The 17,419-nt window shown below is 34.1% G+C and overlaps 2 pseudogenes across 1 annotated transcript; both read left to right on the top strand.

Moving 5' to 3' along the window:
• Nucleotides 1–2,184: 2,184 nt before the first annotated feature.
• Nucleotides 2,185–4,425, top strand: LOC104704294 (putative F-box protein At3g23960 pseudogene; annotated as a pseudogene). The gene has a single exon (XR_015561555.1). The product of XR_015561555.1 is annotated as a putative F-box protein At3g23960 pseudogene (transcript).
• Nucleotides 4,426–6,379: 1,954 nt separating this feature from the next.
• LOC104704293 (putative F-box protein At3g23960 pseudogene) lies at nucleotides 6,380–7,876 on the top strand (annotated as a pseudogene).
• The last annotated feature ends 9,543 nt before the right edge of the window (nucleotides 7,877–17,419 follow it).

The following is a 17,419-nucleotide window of genomic DNA, read 5'->3' as shown; positions in this document are numbered from 1 at the left end:
CTATAATTTCAGCAATACGACCTTGTCATTAGTATGACATGAAATATATATTTGCATACATTAAAAAAAAAAATGAAGAGATTTGTTATACCTTTGGTTTCCTATCTTTGTCTATCAATATGGCTCTACACCCCTGCATAAGTAAGACATTCTGTTGTACTAATGTCGACAACAAGGACAATTTATGAGGACTATAAAGTAGAAAAAACTAACAAAACCTCCAAAAAGTCTTATACTGATTTCCCCCTTGAATACTCACGGCTAAGACACTGCCCCACCCCTTGCAATCTTTCTTCTCTTATCTGAAATAATTTATACACACAGTCAGCACGTACTTTCCCATCATTGCATGTGACGCATTCTAGAACTAACCGATCTAAGAGATATTCGATGTTATGTAATTTTCTTCAGCAACATCATTTATCTAGAATTTAATAGAAAAGTGCGTGCAAAATGTGAAGAAAAGTTTCTAACTCTAATTAGGGGAGAATTGAATAGCAAAAAAAACAAAAAAAAACTCGTCGACGACGACCAACACTAAACTCTTATTATTATCATCTCTTTCAATATGTTTACCAACTAACTTAATCAAAGTAAACCGAAAACATATTTACCTACTCCAATAGTCCCCTTAAGATGAGACAAATACATTATGAAGACTCATTTGAATTTAAGATGTTAAAATTGTGGGAGAAACAAAGGTTTAGTCAAAATATCTACTATCCTCAGTCCTCACATGGAGCATTTTGATGAGACAATACACCCAAAGTCGGCTCTACACATGTGCTGAGGAGTGCATTTGCAAAAGGTCCATTTATTTTTTGTCATTTTTAAAACTAAAACTAGTGTCCATTTTTTTTTTTTTAAATATGCAAATAAGGGTCCATTTTTTTAAATATACCAATGATAGTTCAATATGCTTGATCCTGAGGTGTGGATCATCCAAGACACATTAGCATGGCGTACTCCTCTTGTTTGAACCGAGGTTTGAAACCAAACTTCTCCTCAGAAGGATAGATGGAGCGATTCAGGTGAGATCCAATGTAGATCCAACTTTCTATTCACTTGAGGGATCCGGGCGATCCGGAGAGGACTACTACGGCTCCTCTCTTCTCAAGAATCCATACATCCTTTATCATTGTATGGACAGCTATTTCTCGAGCGCAGGTTTAGGTTCGCCCTCAATGCAAAAATAAAATGGAGCACTTAACAACGTATCTTCACAGACCAGAAGATTGGAACTACAAGATCAGCCCTTTCATTATGGGTGACGGAGGTATCGTACCGTTCGAGCCTTTTTTTCATGCTTTTCCTGGGGTCTTGAGAAAGTTGCGATCAATAGGATTTTTCTTTTTCTAATCCTCCCTTCCCGAAAGGAAGAACGTAAAATTCTTTTTCTTTTCCGCAGGGACCAGAAGATTGGATCTAGCCATATAAATAATAATTGACTGATAAATAACTCACTTCTTGATCTTCGACCCCCTCAGTCACTACGAACACCCCCGATCAGTGCAAAAGGACGTGTCTATTTATCTATCTCTTAACTCGATATGAGAGCAGGTTTGAAAAAGGATCTTAGAGTGTCTAGGACCCCCTCAGTCACTAGGAACATGATGATCAGTTTCTCATGAGGATTCGAGAATACTTTTTAAGAAGTAGATGTTTATTTTGGGATCTCAAGAATAGTTCTTATAAGACACACAACTTACACATACTTATACCACTTGATACCACACTTGATCGATTACTTGAGAGTCTAGAGACTTAACAATAAGACATCACTTGAAACACCAACAACTCTTAATTACTTTGCTTAGCTAGACATTAACCAAACAAGACACTCTTTTGTCACTAGCTGATAGTTAAGTCACAAAAATAAACAATGGTTAAGTAGGCTTACATATAGGGAAAAATGCCAAAAAATACCCCATGTTATTTTTATTTGAAAGTTTAATACCCAATGGAATAAAAATACCTCGTTTATTTTTTTGATGCTATTTAAAACGTTATGTTATATTGATTTGTCGAATCAAACATCCGACTTAATAGACGTTAATTTGGTAAACGGAATCTCTAAACCGGATTAATTAAACCAAACACGTGGGTTATTTGTCTTAAACGAAAGACACTGTTGCCCTTAGAGGTATTTCCCCCCAAATCGATTTCATATGCTCAAACCTAGGGCTGGGCAAAATAACCGATAACCAAATAACCGACCGAAACCGAACCGAAAAAAACCAAACCGAACCGAACCGAAATTTTTCAAATACCCGAATGGTTAGTAAAAATCTATATCCAAACTAACCGAAACCGAACCGAACCGAACCGACAATTAAATGGTTAACCGAAATATCCGAAAACCTAGAAGATATCAAATATTATATACTTAATATTATGCAAAACTATAAAATAAACTTAAAATATAAATTATTTCTAGATTTAAAACAATTAAATATTTTAAATAATCAATATATGTAAATGTTATTATTTTGAATTTACAAAGTTAAATACTATTTTGTAAAATTGAATCCATATTTTTCCCTTTTTTGTATTTTTGTTATTGTATATTTGGTTAATTTTGGTTATATTCGGTTAGTTTTGGTTATATTTGGTTTATTTGGTTAATGTTAATATAATTTATGTTAGTTATGGTTATTTATTTAAATAACCAAACCGAAACCGAACCGAAAGAAACCGAACCGAACCGAACCGAAATTTCAAAAATATCCAAATGGTTACTATATTACTATATCCAAAATAACCGAAACCGAATACAACCGAACCGAAACCGAATGGTTAACCGAATGCCGAGGCCTACTCAAACCCTAAAAACATAATTCTATTTTTTTTTCTCTGCCGATCTCAATCGAACTTGTGATGGAGATATTCTCGTGGTTGCCGGCGAAATCCATAGCTAGATGTCGTTGCGTGTCGAAGCTCTGGAACGCCGTACTCCGCCGCCCAGATTTCACGGAGTTGTACTTGAGCAGATCTTTTTCCCGCCCGAAGCTCTTGTTCGTCTTGCGCAACATGGATGGGTTCGTCTTCTTCACCTCACATCAGCCTCAAAATCCTGTTGATAACTCGTCCGTTGCTGTAGCCTCCAATCGTCTTAGCCATTTCCCTTGTCTCAATGGAATCGTTGGTCCAAGTAACGGCTTCGTCCTTCTTAGAGGTGTCACGGGAATGAAAAAGCAAGGGTTGGTGTCGTTGCAATTTAACCCCAGCACCGGACAAGTGTTACCTTTACCGGCAGTGAAGGCCAGGAGGAGGAGGATTGGGATGATTATTTGTATGGGGTATGATTCAGTTAAGAAACAGTTCAAGGTATTGTCCGTTACCTTGTCTGATGAAGGACGTGGAGATTTTCAGAAATTTGAGTATCAAGTTCTGACACTAGGAATTGGAAAACCATCTTGGAGAATGGTCGAATGTTGCAGACCGCATTTACCCCGAACCGAAGGGATATGCATCAATGGTGTTTACTACTATACAACTCGTGTCAACATGTTTTCTAGAAAGGATGTACTAGTTTGTTTTGATTTTAGTTCTGAGAAGTTCAGCTTTTTGAACCTTAGTGGGCAGATGCAATATGCAGAAGCTCTGATCAGTTACAATGGCAAACTAGGTTCGCTTGCGTCTGACTTTTGTGACGGAGGAGATACAAGTTTTGAGTTATGGGTTCTGGAAGACTTGGAGAAAAAGGAATGGTCGCATCATGTTTATGTATTTCCTCCTGTTTGGCAGAATGTAGTTGAGAAGACCATCTTACACTTTTCTGGAGTGGTTGGTACAAATGAATTTGTGTTTGTGCCGATAACACTGTCTGATCCTTTCTATGTTTTCTACTACAATGTCGAGAAGAACACTGTCGTACGAGTTGGAGTCCGCGGAATGGAAGCGTTTGAAGGTTATAGAGTTGACGCCTTTGCAAATCATGTAGAGAATGTGGAGCTTATTCGAGCATTTTAGGAATCTGTAACTTGAGATTGTGTAACATGGCTAGTTTGGCTCTTTTAAGCTCTCATCACAAGGATTAATGACCATGTGTAGTAGTTATCATTTTGTTTGCTTATTGGACTTTAGTACGTTTTGTTTCCTGTGATAAAGGGATATGCATCTGATAGGTTCTCTAAGGCATGTAATATGAGAAAGAAAAGCGCGAACAAGCATGAGTAATGTGCTGGCACGTGAAGAACTGATGTGGGAATGGAAGAGTTTTAACATAACAGTTTTTTAGGATTTTGTAACTTAAAAGAGATTTTGTAACGTTAGCTAGAATTAAGGCTCTTCAGTTGTCATCATGAGGATCATGGGATCTTATTTCAGTCCGTGTCTTGTAGTTTATCTCCTTTTGGCTTCTTGGATGACTGATTATATTCTGTTTTTTTTTTTGGGATTCTTTTATGGATATATATGTTTTAACACTAAAGTCAACAGAATATGTTCAGTACACTCCTAGCCTAAAAAGATTATGGGTGAAAAATATATACTGAGAAGGCGAAGTGCTTGGTTAAGAAGAAAATGTTTGGCAAGACAGACACTCATATCATCAGTAGGAAACTAAAAATACGGTCACAAATACAGAGGAAAAATAAAAACAGTGCTTTACATCACATCTTCGTATATACACAAAGTAAAGTTTGGGCATATAGAATGTCAATTAAATGTTTTAATTGATCCTCTCTTTTGTTCTTTGACATCAAAAGGTATAGATAGGGGTGGTTAACCGAATCAAACCAACCAAAACAACCGAATTCAAACCAACCCAAACCAAACCTAAATATACACTCAAATCATTCGGTTAGGTCTTAACGATTCGAGTGTTTATGTTAATTAATACTCACTCTGTTTCAAAATATATGATGTTTTAACTAAAACACGCAGATTAATAAGTCTTTATTTTTAACAAGTTCAACCAATCAGAAACAATACTGCATAATATAAAATACTAAACTAATCTAAAAGTTGCATAGAAAATTGAAAACATCCTATATCATGAAACAAAAATTTTTTCTAAAAACATCTTATATTTTGAAACGGAGGGAGTATTATTAGATTTGGAAATATGTAATCTCACGAGTACTACCCACGATTGCATTTGCTCCCTCTCACACACGTTTGATTTCTTTCTTGTTTTTTACATTTTTAATAAATAAATTAATGTAGAATTGGGTTTAATTGTTTCTAACCCTATGTTATTAAGTGTAAAACTCTACAGACCTCAAAGCAAATTTATATATAGCTCCTCAGTCCTCACTTTCTCTCTTTTCTGCTCTCACGAAAGATTGTTATGTTACTGTTGTTGCTGGTTTTTTTCAATTTTCTTTTCAACTAAACTTCTACTTATTAGGTATTTGATTATAATATGGTTGGTTTTTTTTAGGTTTTCCTTTTCATGGTTTATTTGAATTATTCAACTTATAACTTGTTGATTATTTTAGGATATTAAAGGACAATGAGTTTGTTTGTTACATTAATTGATTTTTCTTGAACCAAACTAAAACCGATCCGAACCAAACCGAACTGAACATAAACCGACCCAAACACAAACCAAACGAAACTAACTTTAGTTGAGTTTGGTTAGAGATTTATGAAAACCGAATAAACCGAACCGAACCGAACCGAACCCAACCCAAACCCGAAGTTTAACCAAAATGTCCACCCCATACAATAAGAAAAATACTTAGGTTCACCCCTATTCACCCCCTCTCCTCTCAACCAATCAGAATGTTCTGTCTAATATTTTATTTAAAAATAAATCAAAATTAAATTAAAAAGCAAAAAAAATTAAGGAAACAAATTTTGTATACTTTTACAATTAAACAAGGTTATATATCGGTTTGGGTTTATAAATGAGAATTAGGGTTTAGATTTTACAATTAAAACGAAATTATATGTCGGTTTGGATTTAGAAATGAGGTGGTTAGGGTTTAGATTTTACAATTAGAATAAAATTATATGTCGATTTAGGTTTACAATTGAGATGGTTAGGGTTTAGATTTTACAATTAGAATAAAATTATATGTCGGTTTGGGTTTACAAATAAGATGGTTAAAGTTAGATTTTATAATTAGAACGAAATTATAGGTCGGTTTGGGTTTACAAATGAGATGATTAAGATTTAGATTTTACAATTAGAATGAAATAATATATCGGTTTGGATTTATAAAAGAGCGGTTTAAATTTTTAATTTTAAAATAATATATACATGTTTTATTTCCTTATTTTATAAGAGGGTGAATGAATATGTTAGACCGTTTGGGCTAGATGGGCTTTCTCTTAACCAAAGATTTTTAGATAAACCCTAAAATTTATTATACTGCGTGTTTAGGGCAAAGTGAGACTACATTATTTTTTTGTTGTTGTTTTTGTACATTGAAGAATCTGAGGCGGGTCTAGGGTTCTTCTTACCGCAGTGTCTCTCCACCATGATGAAATCACGGCGTCAGAACATTTCTCGGCGCAATACGCGATCGATGACCTTTGTAAATGGAAGAGGAAACTCGTTGCCGATCTCAATCGAACTCGTGATGGAGATATTCTCGTGGTTGCCGGCGAAATCTATAGCGAGATGTCGTTGCGTGTCGAAGCTCTGGAACGCCGTACTACGCCGCCCAGATTTCACGGAGCTGTACTTGACCAGATCTTATTCTGACCGCCCGCAGCTCTTGTTCGCCTTCCGCAACAAGGAGGCTGGGTTCGTCTTCTTCTCCTTACAGCATCCTCAAAACCCCGTAGATAACTCGTCCTTTGCTGTAGCCGCCAGTCGTTTTACCCATTCCCTCAAATTATATGATATCGTTGGTATTAGTAACGGCTTCGTCCTTCTTAGAGGTATCAAGAGAAATGCTCATCCTTCAGGAGTGGTGTCGTTGCTATTTAACCCCAGCACCGGACAATCGTTACTTCTACCGGAAGTGAAGCCGGTAGTGAAGCCCAATTGCAATATGATTGGGCTGACTAAGTTTATGGGGTATGATCCAGTTAAGAAACAGTTCAAGGTATTGTCCGCTAACATGTCAGGTGTATGCGGAGATTATGATAGATATGACGAGTTTCAAGTTCTGACACTAGGAATTGGGAAACCATCATTGAGAATGGTCGAATGTTGCTTACCCCATTTTCCCAAATCTGGAGGGATATGCATCAACGGTGTTTTCTACTATCTAGGTGCGGCCGACAGGTCCTATGATCAATCAATAATGGTAGTTTGTATTGATTTTACTTCTGAGAAGTTCAGCTTTCTGAACTTCAGTGGACCGATGCAAGGTGCAACTACTCTGATAAATTACAATGGGAAACTAGGTTCCCTTATGTCTAAATATTTTGATAGGAGAGATACAAGTTTTGAGCTGTGGGTTCTCGAAGACTTGGAAAAAAAGGAATGGTCAAAGCATGTTTATGTATTATATCCTCCTGTTTGGCAGCATGTAGTTGAGGGGGCCGAATTACGCTTTTTTGGAGTGGTTGGTACAAATGAATTTGTGTTTGTGCCGAAATTTGTGTATACTCCTTTCTATGTTATCTACTACAATGTCGAGAAGAAGACTATCGTAAGAGTTGTAGTTAGAGGAATGGAAGAGTTTAATTGTTATAGTGTTGACGACTTGTCAAATCATGTGGAGAATGTGGAGCTTATTCGAGCATTTTAGGAATTTATAACTTGAAGATTGTGCAACATAGCTCTTTAAAAGTTCTCATCATAAAGACCATGGGAATCTTACTTGACTCGTTATATCTCCGCATCTCATGGGTAAGTTATCATTTTGTTTCCTTGTTGGAATGTATTTTCTGTTTCCGGTGAATCTGTGATGTTGTGAAACTTATGTGGATGCTTAATGAATCTTATTATCTTATTTATCACTTTACAAAATTGTTTCATACACTCGATCTAGAGCAAAAGATTGTTCTAACTTCTAATAAGCTAATCTTTGCTTTTTAAAACTCATCTCTACCTATCACACTCTGATTTGACCTTTAACTAGTATCATACCTTTTGTAACCACATCTTATTACATTCAGATTATTTTCATTATACAAAACAAGTCGCAACCAAAAAAGTTAGATCAGCTTTAACGAACCTCCGATATTTAGGCCTAAATTTTGTGCTAAATAGGGGTTTCCCTTAAACAAAAAAAAAAGCATGAACAAATCATTTTTTCGAAATGGAGATTGCAAACTCGGTATCTCCACCATGAAATCACGGCGGTGGCACGTCTCGGAGGATGGTCTAACCATTTCCCGAGGACGCAATACACGATCGAATATATCATACTTAGACTTCCAGATTTCACGGAGTTGTTCTTTACCAAATCATCAGCTCACCCGCAGCTGTTGTTTGCTTGCGAAACAAACCAAAGGTTGGTCTTCTTCTCCTCACACCATTCTCCTGATCAAAGTCCTGATGAGATATCTTGTGCAGCCAATCAGCTTGCACATTTCCCCAACGCCTGTGGATATGCATCAATGGTGTTTACTACTATATAGCTCGTGTCAACATGTTATCTCAAAAATTACACAAAATTATGTTCTGTGAAAGTTGATGTCCACAAGACAAGATCGTGTATTCCCATATATTGCCTTTTTCTCTGCAATATTCACTCCAAAAAATTATCTTGCAAAGTTACCGTTCTCTCCTTTGCACCATCTAAAAACCAGTGCATCAAATCATATTTAATTGTATTAATTGTATATATGCATTAAGTCGTATGAGATTAATGATTTGTGTATGTTAACATATTCATACTCAATCTTCTTCTTGTTGCTCATAAACCTTGAACACTAAATTAAAAAACACAATCCTTAATCTTTAAAACTAATTATACTAAACATGAAACTCAATTATACTAGGGGAGAGTATTGTCCCCCTAATTTTAAACTTTAAACTCAAAAGAGTTTAACCATACACTATATCCTAATCCTAAACCATAAACTCTAAATCTTAAATCCTAAATTTAATTTGACATAAATTAACAAAACTTACCTAAACCTAAATATTTTTTTTAGTAGAAATCATATTATAACTTGAACAAACGAACTTCATTTATTATTTGTTTAAATCAAAACTTTTTTGTTTCAATTTTTTCAAAACATTTTAATGAACATCCAAGCATATCCTCAAAGTTGTGACCACATCAATATATATAATCAAAATGTCAATTTTTTTTTTTGACGATCAAACCCCATATATTAAGTTATCGGAGATGACTCTCTTCGAGAGAGAGCCAATTAGGTACCAACGAGCTTACATGGAAAAAACAGAAACCTCGAGCTCTTGCACATTTCGCAAGTTTATCGGCACGGATATTATCCTCTCGGGGAATATATTTAATACTAAAACTAGCAAATCTATCTCTGAAATGAATAAAGTCCTTCAATTCTGATGAAAAGGTCGGCCAATCCTCGATATTAGACGTCATCCTTAGGAGGTCTGAACAATCCGTAACAAAAAGAGCTTTATCCAAGTCCAACGCTAATAAGCACTCCATAGCCCAAATAAGGGTATCTAACTCTGCATGCAATGGGGATAAGCTTCTGCGCGATCATTTTAGTCCCATGTGCAGGATTCTATCACCGATAGATGCAATCCAGCCATGCCCACTCCTATCCACCTCTGTATGCCAAGATCCATCTATAAAACATACAAGAGATTCTTGAGGAATTGGGATCATAGGTATTCTTGCTTCTACTACCGCTGGTGCTAAGTCTCTGTTATTTTCTCTTCTCCAAACTTCTTCTTCTTGGATAGCTTTCTCCAGTGTATCTTGCGGATATTCAGAGATATTTTCAAACACTTTCTTATTTCTTCCCTTCCAAATGTACCACATCATCCACGGGAACGTTATCAAGTTTTAATCAGTTGCACCATAGTTTTTACCACGCCCATATAGAAAATCGAGGTTGCTATATAGGGAAGATGAAGGGAACACCATAGGATGGGAGGGGATTTTCGATAAAGCTCATACTTGACGGGCTGGGGGGGCATTCAAATAGCATATGGTTTATAGTTTCCTCCTCCGCTCCACATCTAGGACAAACTTTATCTCTACCAATATGGCGATAATGCAGGCGTTGACATGTTGCCAAGCACCCAGTCACACATTGCCACACGAAATGCTTAAGCTTCCGTGATGTTTTTAACTTCCATGCTTGCGCCTTAAGTGTTGTAACACCTAGGTCCCTGAGAAGGGAGGTCACCAGCAGGGCGAGAGATAGCTCTCGCGGCTTCATATCCAGATTTAACGGTATAATTTCCAGACTTTGTCAGAGTCCAAGAATAACCGTCCCTCGAGGCATTCAAGCTCGATTTAATCCCCAAAATAAGGGTAATTTCTTTCGGGGGGAAGAGTTCCCGAAGACGTTCAATTTTCCACTTTTTTGTGTTAAAATCTATCAAGGTGTTAACACAAATCAAGGGATTTCTCTCATTATTTAAACTTTGGGGTGGCCGTGCTGGCGTATCTGGGATCCATGGTTCAATCCAGATACACGTATTAAAACCCGAGTTTATGGTCTTACGAATTCCGTACGAAAGAAATTAAAATGTCCATAAAAATGACCATGTTCATAACATAATGTTAATAACATAATGGACAATGAATTAGCACAAATCAAATTGAAACCCACAAAATTTGAAAGTTTCGACCTTAACTTTGGACAACATTTTTAACAAAATCATATCGTTATTTTTTTGTGGACATCAACTTTTGTATTTTTCCATTTGCTTGTTTCTGGTGTTATCAAAGAAGAATCTATTTGCAGATCATCAATACCATGGTAATTTTCTACTACAATTCCGAGAGGAACACAGTCATAAGAGTTGAATTCCAAGGAATGGATGTGTTTAACCATCTTAGAGTCCACACCTTTCTCAACCATGTGGAGGACGTAAAGCTTATGCAACTGTAATGGAGATCATGTGCTCTTATGACCATCTCTCCCATGTCCTTTTTTTTTAATTTATGTAATAAGATACTTATATGTTAGTCATCCGGCCATAGGTTAAGACCATCTCTCGCATGTCCCTTTTTTGTCTTATTCATGTAAGATATATGTTTTGCTAACATGAATAAGAGCAGAGTAGTTACTTTTCTTTTCTGTGTTTCTTACTAGCATCTTTATCTCCTTGATATGCGTTTAAAAAGCTATCTCGTGTGGCACATTCAGCAAGGGGGTGGATGATAGATAGTCTTGATATGCGTTTAAAAAGCTTTCTCGTGTGGCACATTCAGCAAGGGGGTGGATGATAGATAGTCTTGTTATTTGCAGAATCTTTTAATAAATACTAATCCAAAACAGAGATTTCTTAAATTTGATATTCTGATGGTAGATCAAGGTGGAAGAGTTAAGAACAAGAATATTGCTTTTTCAGTTAAAGGTTGCTGCTTGACCTTGGCAAAAGGATGGTTGTGAAACCCTTGTTGCAAAGCTAGTTTTGTACCATTTCAATTGAATCAAGTAGAACCTGCGTTTTATGATCCCAGAGAACAGAGTCTTAACAAATAGAATGGTTTTGGCTGGTTTTGTGTAGTGTATCTTTCTACTGGTTTCGTGTAGTGTATCTCCTTTTGGCTGGCTTATTTGGATAAATATTTTGTATTTTTCTCTCAGTTTCTATGGATATGTTTTATATACTTATAGAATTGTTCAGTACTCTCGGGAGCAATTTGAGTTGTCCTAATTTAAGCCTAGTTTTAGCTTTTTAAACATGAACTAGATGTTTAACTAGATGTTCACCCGCTGTATACCGCGGGACTATATTTAAAAAAAAATAAGAAAAGTAAATTGTAATTTGTACAATAGATTAACTATGTAAGTTATTAATATTTTAAAATGTACTATCATTATATAGTCCATAAATTTATAGATAATTGTGTTTTATGTTTACTTTATTATAATATAGGAACGATATCAAACCGTTGATTTTAAATGTATATAGTTGTTGACCAAAAAAAAAATGTATATTGTCCAGAAATCTAATGTTTTGTTATTCTTTAGTTTAGAATATAAAGTTATTGAAGCCTCAATTTGCCGAATGCAACCCTTAGGAAGAGAGAAGGTAGTGATCCAGAAGTAATTAACTGAATATAATAAATATAGAAATTATCTTAAATTCGTTGATAAAAAATTTTGGAAACTTGTAATAAGATATGAGAAAATATCTTAAAACAAAAAAATGACATCGGTTTTAAATATCCTTTTCTATTTGGAGATTAAAAATTACTATTCTTTCAAATTTTTATGAGACATTAATTTACATAAGAAATAACTGAGAATAATTTACATAAAAAAATAATTTTATATAGATTAATTTGATGCTCTATAAATCTTATTACAAAGTAAAAATTTATATTTTCTATATAAAATCACGAAAAAATATTAACATCTATATATATATATTTGGAGACATTTATAAAATAAATCATGAAGTTAGCACTTAATTACAGGCATGCCATTGGCATTAAATAATTAATTTAATAAACAAATTAACTCTATTATATTTAATTTTTTTTAATAGAAACTAAGTGTTTTAAAAGGTAACAAACATAATTGTAAATGTATACAGATTTTTTTCCTTATTTTATAAGGAGGTGAGTGAAGAGGTATTGTTCTTTAAAAATTTGAAAAACTGATTTGATAAAAAGTGACTTTTAGCTTCACATACTATATTTTACTTTCACGGGTTTCGTGTGATGAGTTTTTGCGGACTAAAAATCTTTAAACATGTTGTGTGATCCGCCTAGCATGGCGGGATTGGATTATAGAACTAACACTAAAACTATTAGTTTATTTCATATACTATATATAGATTTGTAGTCATAGTTTGGAAAATTAACTTATAAATTATTTAGTATATGAACTACAAAATATTACACATACTACAACACATTCTTAATATTCCAAAAAAAAAAATGCGTTCACATAAAAATATACACTAACATACCATATAGGCCTATCCCTCTGTTTAATTATAGAAAACAAAACTAAGTATTTTAAAATTATATATCCTATCTAATAACAAATTTAACGTAATTAGGTTATAAATTGTATAAAACGTAAGAAGAAGAAAAAATATTCTAAACAAAATTATAAATTAATTATATAAAATTTAATTAATTGGGAATTTAAAAACTAAATAAATTAAAAATTATTATTTAAATTCGTTAATTTATAATTAGTTCTGCGGTTAACCGCGGATGAAAACCTAATTATATACAAATTAAAGACTTATATCTTTATGTTGCTCTCAACTTCCACTAATTAATTTTATACACATTGTAAATCGAAAATTGAAAATTGAAGTCTCAAAAGATTATTAAAAAAAACACTCTCTTTCCACTGAGTAATAACTTTTTATTAATAGTAAAAAACACTCAATAATACCTTATGCTCCAAAGATTTCTTTCCCTTTAGACAAAATAGTAGGCAATAGTCTCTCCACTTATGTATATGTGATCTTGGCAATATAGGTTATTCATTTGTAATGTATCTAAAACCCAATTTAACATTGAAGTATATTAAAAAAATACTTTGTTATGTATCAATCTTTTAATTGCTATGAATGGTCGCTTACAATTGAACTGTCAAAAAAAAAATAGCAAGTACATATTATAATAAATAAACGCTTCATAACATCAAGAACTATTCAATTACAAATTTCGAAATTCAAAAATATATGAAATAAATAGAAAATAAAAATTAAATACAATAAGAAACAATTTAGGTAAAAACTCACTTGGTGCTATTTGATTAATTATGCTTTCTTTCATCACACAAATAGCATACATGGTAAGTTAAAAAACACATTTAAAAAAAAACAAAGATGGACGAAAGTGAGGGATAACCTGGTATCAATCATCTCTTATAATTAAACTTCCAATCAAAAGAACAGCACATATTTTAGTGACGCAGACTACACAAAACAAAAACATCTCGAAATAATATCAATCATTTGATTAGAAAACCAATATTTAATAATTGTTGTTTCTAAAAATGGTGGAGTTAGAGATTTCAATGAGAATATTAATATCTTCAAAATCTCTTAATTTTAGGAAATTTGGGTGGTTGAAATCTTGTTTTTAATTTTTATTTATTATTACAAATTAAAAATAATTGATGTCAATGGTATGACTGTAAATAAGTGTCAACTTCAGTATTGATTCTATAAATGTCTCTAAAAATGTATATATATATATATATATATATATATAGATTCGGTGATCGTCTAACTTGATTTCTGACTGTAGCCTCTAAATTTAAGTGGCTTTTTTACAAATTGTATAAACTTTGTGTACATACAAACTGGAAAGGCCAAGTAATCATACACGTCAACCACTGGGCCACAACTGGCTGGCCCATTAGCCAAATTCCTACATTCGTAGGAGCCGGGACTCGATCCCGGGTGTGATAATACCTTCTACAAATTGACTTACCTCTTGTCACTGCACTAAGGTCACTTCACCTTTTTAAACCAAAATCTTGATCAAACTACCTTTTTAAACCAAAATCTTGATCTTTTTATAATTCACTGGATTAAGCCCACATATTAACGTTGATATAAGGAAAACATGTGAAATTTTAAGTTATATTCTAAATATTAATTTTATTTCTTTTAATTTTAAAAAAACCGGATTTACAGTTCATACACTCCATCTTGCAATATAATTTCTCTATACATTACATCATAATAAAATTAGATTTTAATTCTATGCATTCAATCCCAATGAGTAACTTTCATAATTTTGATATAAAAAAAAATATGTGCATTGTATCAAATTTATATCTTACTTAATACTAAAAATCAATAAAACATAATTCTCAAAGAAAAACTGAAACTAATATTATCTCATATTTGAAAAAGTAACAATATCTTAAATATATATTTTTCATATTTTGTAATCTCATATGTAATAATTTTACTACTTGTCCAACTAATCTTATTATATAAATCTTGGTTTTCAAAGTTAGTAACTCATGTGATCGTGACACATGTCAATTTTAAAGATTAGAGATTTTATCATGTGTTATATAAAAACTTTGTTTTAACTAATTTTAAAATTAAAAAGATAATTTCGTTATATTATTAAACTTTTTTTTTTGTAAAAAATAATTTCGTATAAAGTTGTCTTAATTTTATGAGGATATTAAATATTGTAAAGTAAAGTTATATATGTGACAATTTTATAAACTATATGATATTTTCTCTCTTTTCTTTTGTCAAAATTTAACTATGAGACGAAACTTTTTTTTGAAAATTGATATGTGTACATAATTTAGAGCATATGTTTGCATATTATGCATATATTCTTTTTTTTTCTTGGGATTGATAAACTTAACTTTAAATTCATCTTTTATTTCTAATTTTCAGGCATAAAATTTTTGAGGAAAAATAATAACCGATTATGAAATTTTGATTAATTTATGATAATATTAGTATAATTTTATCGGTTATTATTTTTTGAAACGACCCGACCCGTTTTTTTTTAATTAATAAATAATAAATATAAATGTAATATAAACTACAACTAGTGGTCCCATACCCACTAGCCACCTATCCACAACCATAGACAACAGCGGAAATAACAATATCAATAAATATCCAATAATAATATAACCAATAAACAAAAATCAGGAAACATGAAACCGGCAACCTAACACATATTGAGATTCCACGATCGCCTTGATTCCACGATCACACTTTGCCTTTACCTGCACCACAAACACATATTGAGATGCATGAGTATTTGATAAACATCAGTGAGACAATCCTCCCATCTACTGGGCTATACACACAAGCAATAGTGATTCCAATGTTCCAAACAAACAACAAACAAAACATACAAACCAGGAAAACAAACATGTCTCGCTGGAAGGGAGGTGTCGACCGACAACAGCCAAGTGTCGACCGACACTGGCCTTGGTGTCGACCGACACTACCCCACAGTGTCGATCGATGCCTATTTTGCTGGTGTCGATCGACACTCCACCTGCAACTGCGTTCCGCTGCGAAGTCGAGAGTCGAATCTCGCTCCCAAACTCCACCAACTCGTCCAATACTCAAAACCCAAGCCGGAAACATCCTTAGAAACCTGTAGCAACCAATTCCCAGCAAGAAAACACACAAAACAACAACACACAAGCAAGAACAAGGAAATCAAAGGCTTAGATTAGCAATGGTCATTCACTCACCTCTTTGCATGGACCAACAGCAACGAATCCTACACTCCCATCAACCTTCTAACATGTTCCTGGCCCTGGATCTTCACTCCCACAGCAAGATCTCACCAAAAACACCTTGAAATCTCACAAACTCTCCCAAGAACCTTTAAGAACTGTTTTCTCCTCTTCCTCTCACTCTCAAGCGGCGTAAAACAACAAAAACACGACCCTAGGTCGTTTTCCCCCTTTTAAACCTCGGTTCAATGGTTTTCCTTAAACCAAACCGGACCAAAACGATCAAAAATTTGATCTGGTCGAACCAGAAATTAGTGGTGTCGACCGACACCCCCCTTGGTGTCGATCGACACCCTCCCCCAAAACGTACAGTTTTGGTTCGCGGGCGTTACAATTCTCCCCCACCAATATAGATTCGTCCTCGAATCTCAAACAACCATCAGCCAAGGGCTCCCTTGAAACCGTCTCCACGGTCCTCACTCCTCCGACCGGTCTACGAAAGGTCACCTCTAGGCGGTAGACTCACGCTCCAGGCATTATTTGCTCTCGACTTTTGGACTTTCCTTTACTCATAGGCCTAAACCTTGAGTTTTTATTGGCTCCTCGTCAGACCTAAGTCTGCATGCCATAATGTTGGTTCCTCATCGGGCCAAGGCCCGCATGCCATAATATATATAAGGAAAAATCCAATACTCGTCTCTCTGGTTGCCACCCTACAATGCGCCCCGGATCGTCATCCAAAGTCGATATACCAATCATACTCCCAAGCCACAAAGTCTTAGAATATGACAGTACTAGGAAAACCTACGTCCCCCAAGACAAAATAGAAATAATCATCAATAAAAGATAATTTTGCCAAATACTATAGATTTCTGCTAATCATAAAGTGTAGGATTCTTTGGCAATAAGGTCTTGTTGAATGGAAGGTGTGGTTGAAAAAGGCGGTTTTACGACGGTACGATGAGATGAACAACAACATATTTTATCTACCATTCATCATTCTTTTTTTTCTTGAAAAAAAGTTTCCATTCTTCGCTTTTGATCTAAGTGAAGTGCGTGTTCTTTGGTGAAAGCTTGTTTGGTCGTTTACAACTAAAGCTGTAACAACAAATATGATTTTACAATAAAATAATTTAGGGTTTAAGAGCATATTTTTAAAAGCAAATATTATAATATTTTTATTGATGAGTATGTTATAGAAATCTTTGGAGCATACTCCCAAGCCACAAAGTCTCAGACTATG

The sequence above is a fragment of the Camelina sativa genome, chromosome 7 (assembly GCF_030686135.1).
Source record: "Camelina sativa cultivar CO46 ecotype springtype chromosome 7, ASM3068613v1".
In the NCBI taxonomy this organism is placed as follows: Eukaryota; Viridiplantae; Streptophyta; class Magnoliopsida; order Brassicales; family Brassicaceae; genus Camelina; species Camelina sativa.
Note: the sequence above shows the minus strand (reverse complement) of the source record. Positions and strands in the feature narration are given on the sequence as shown.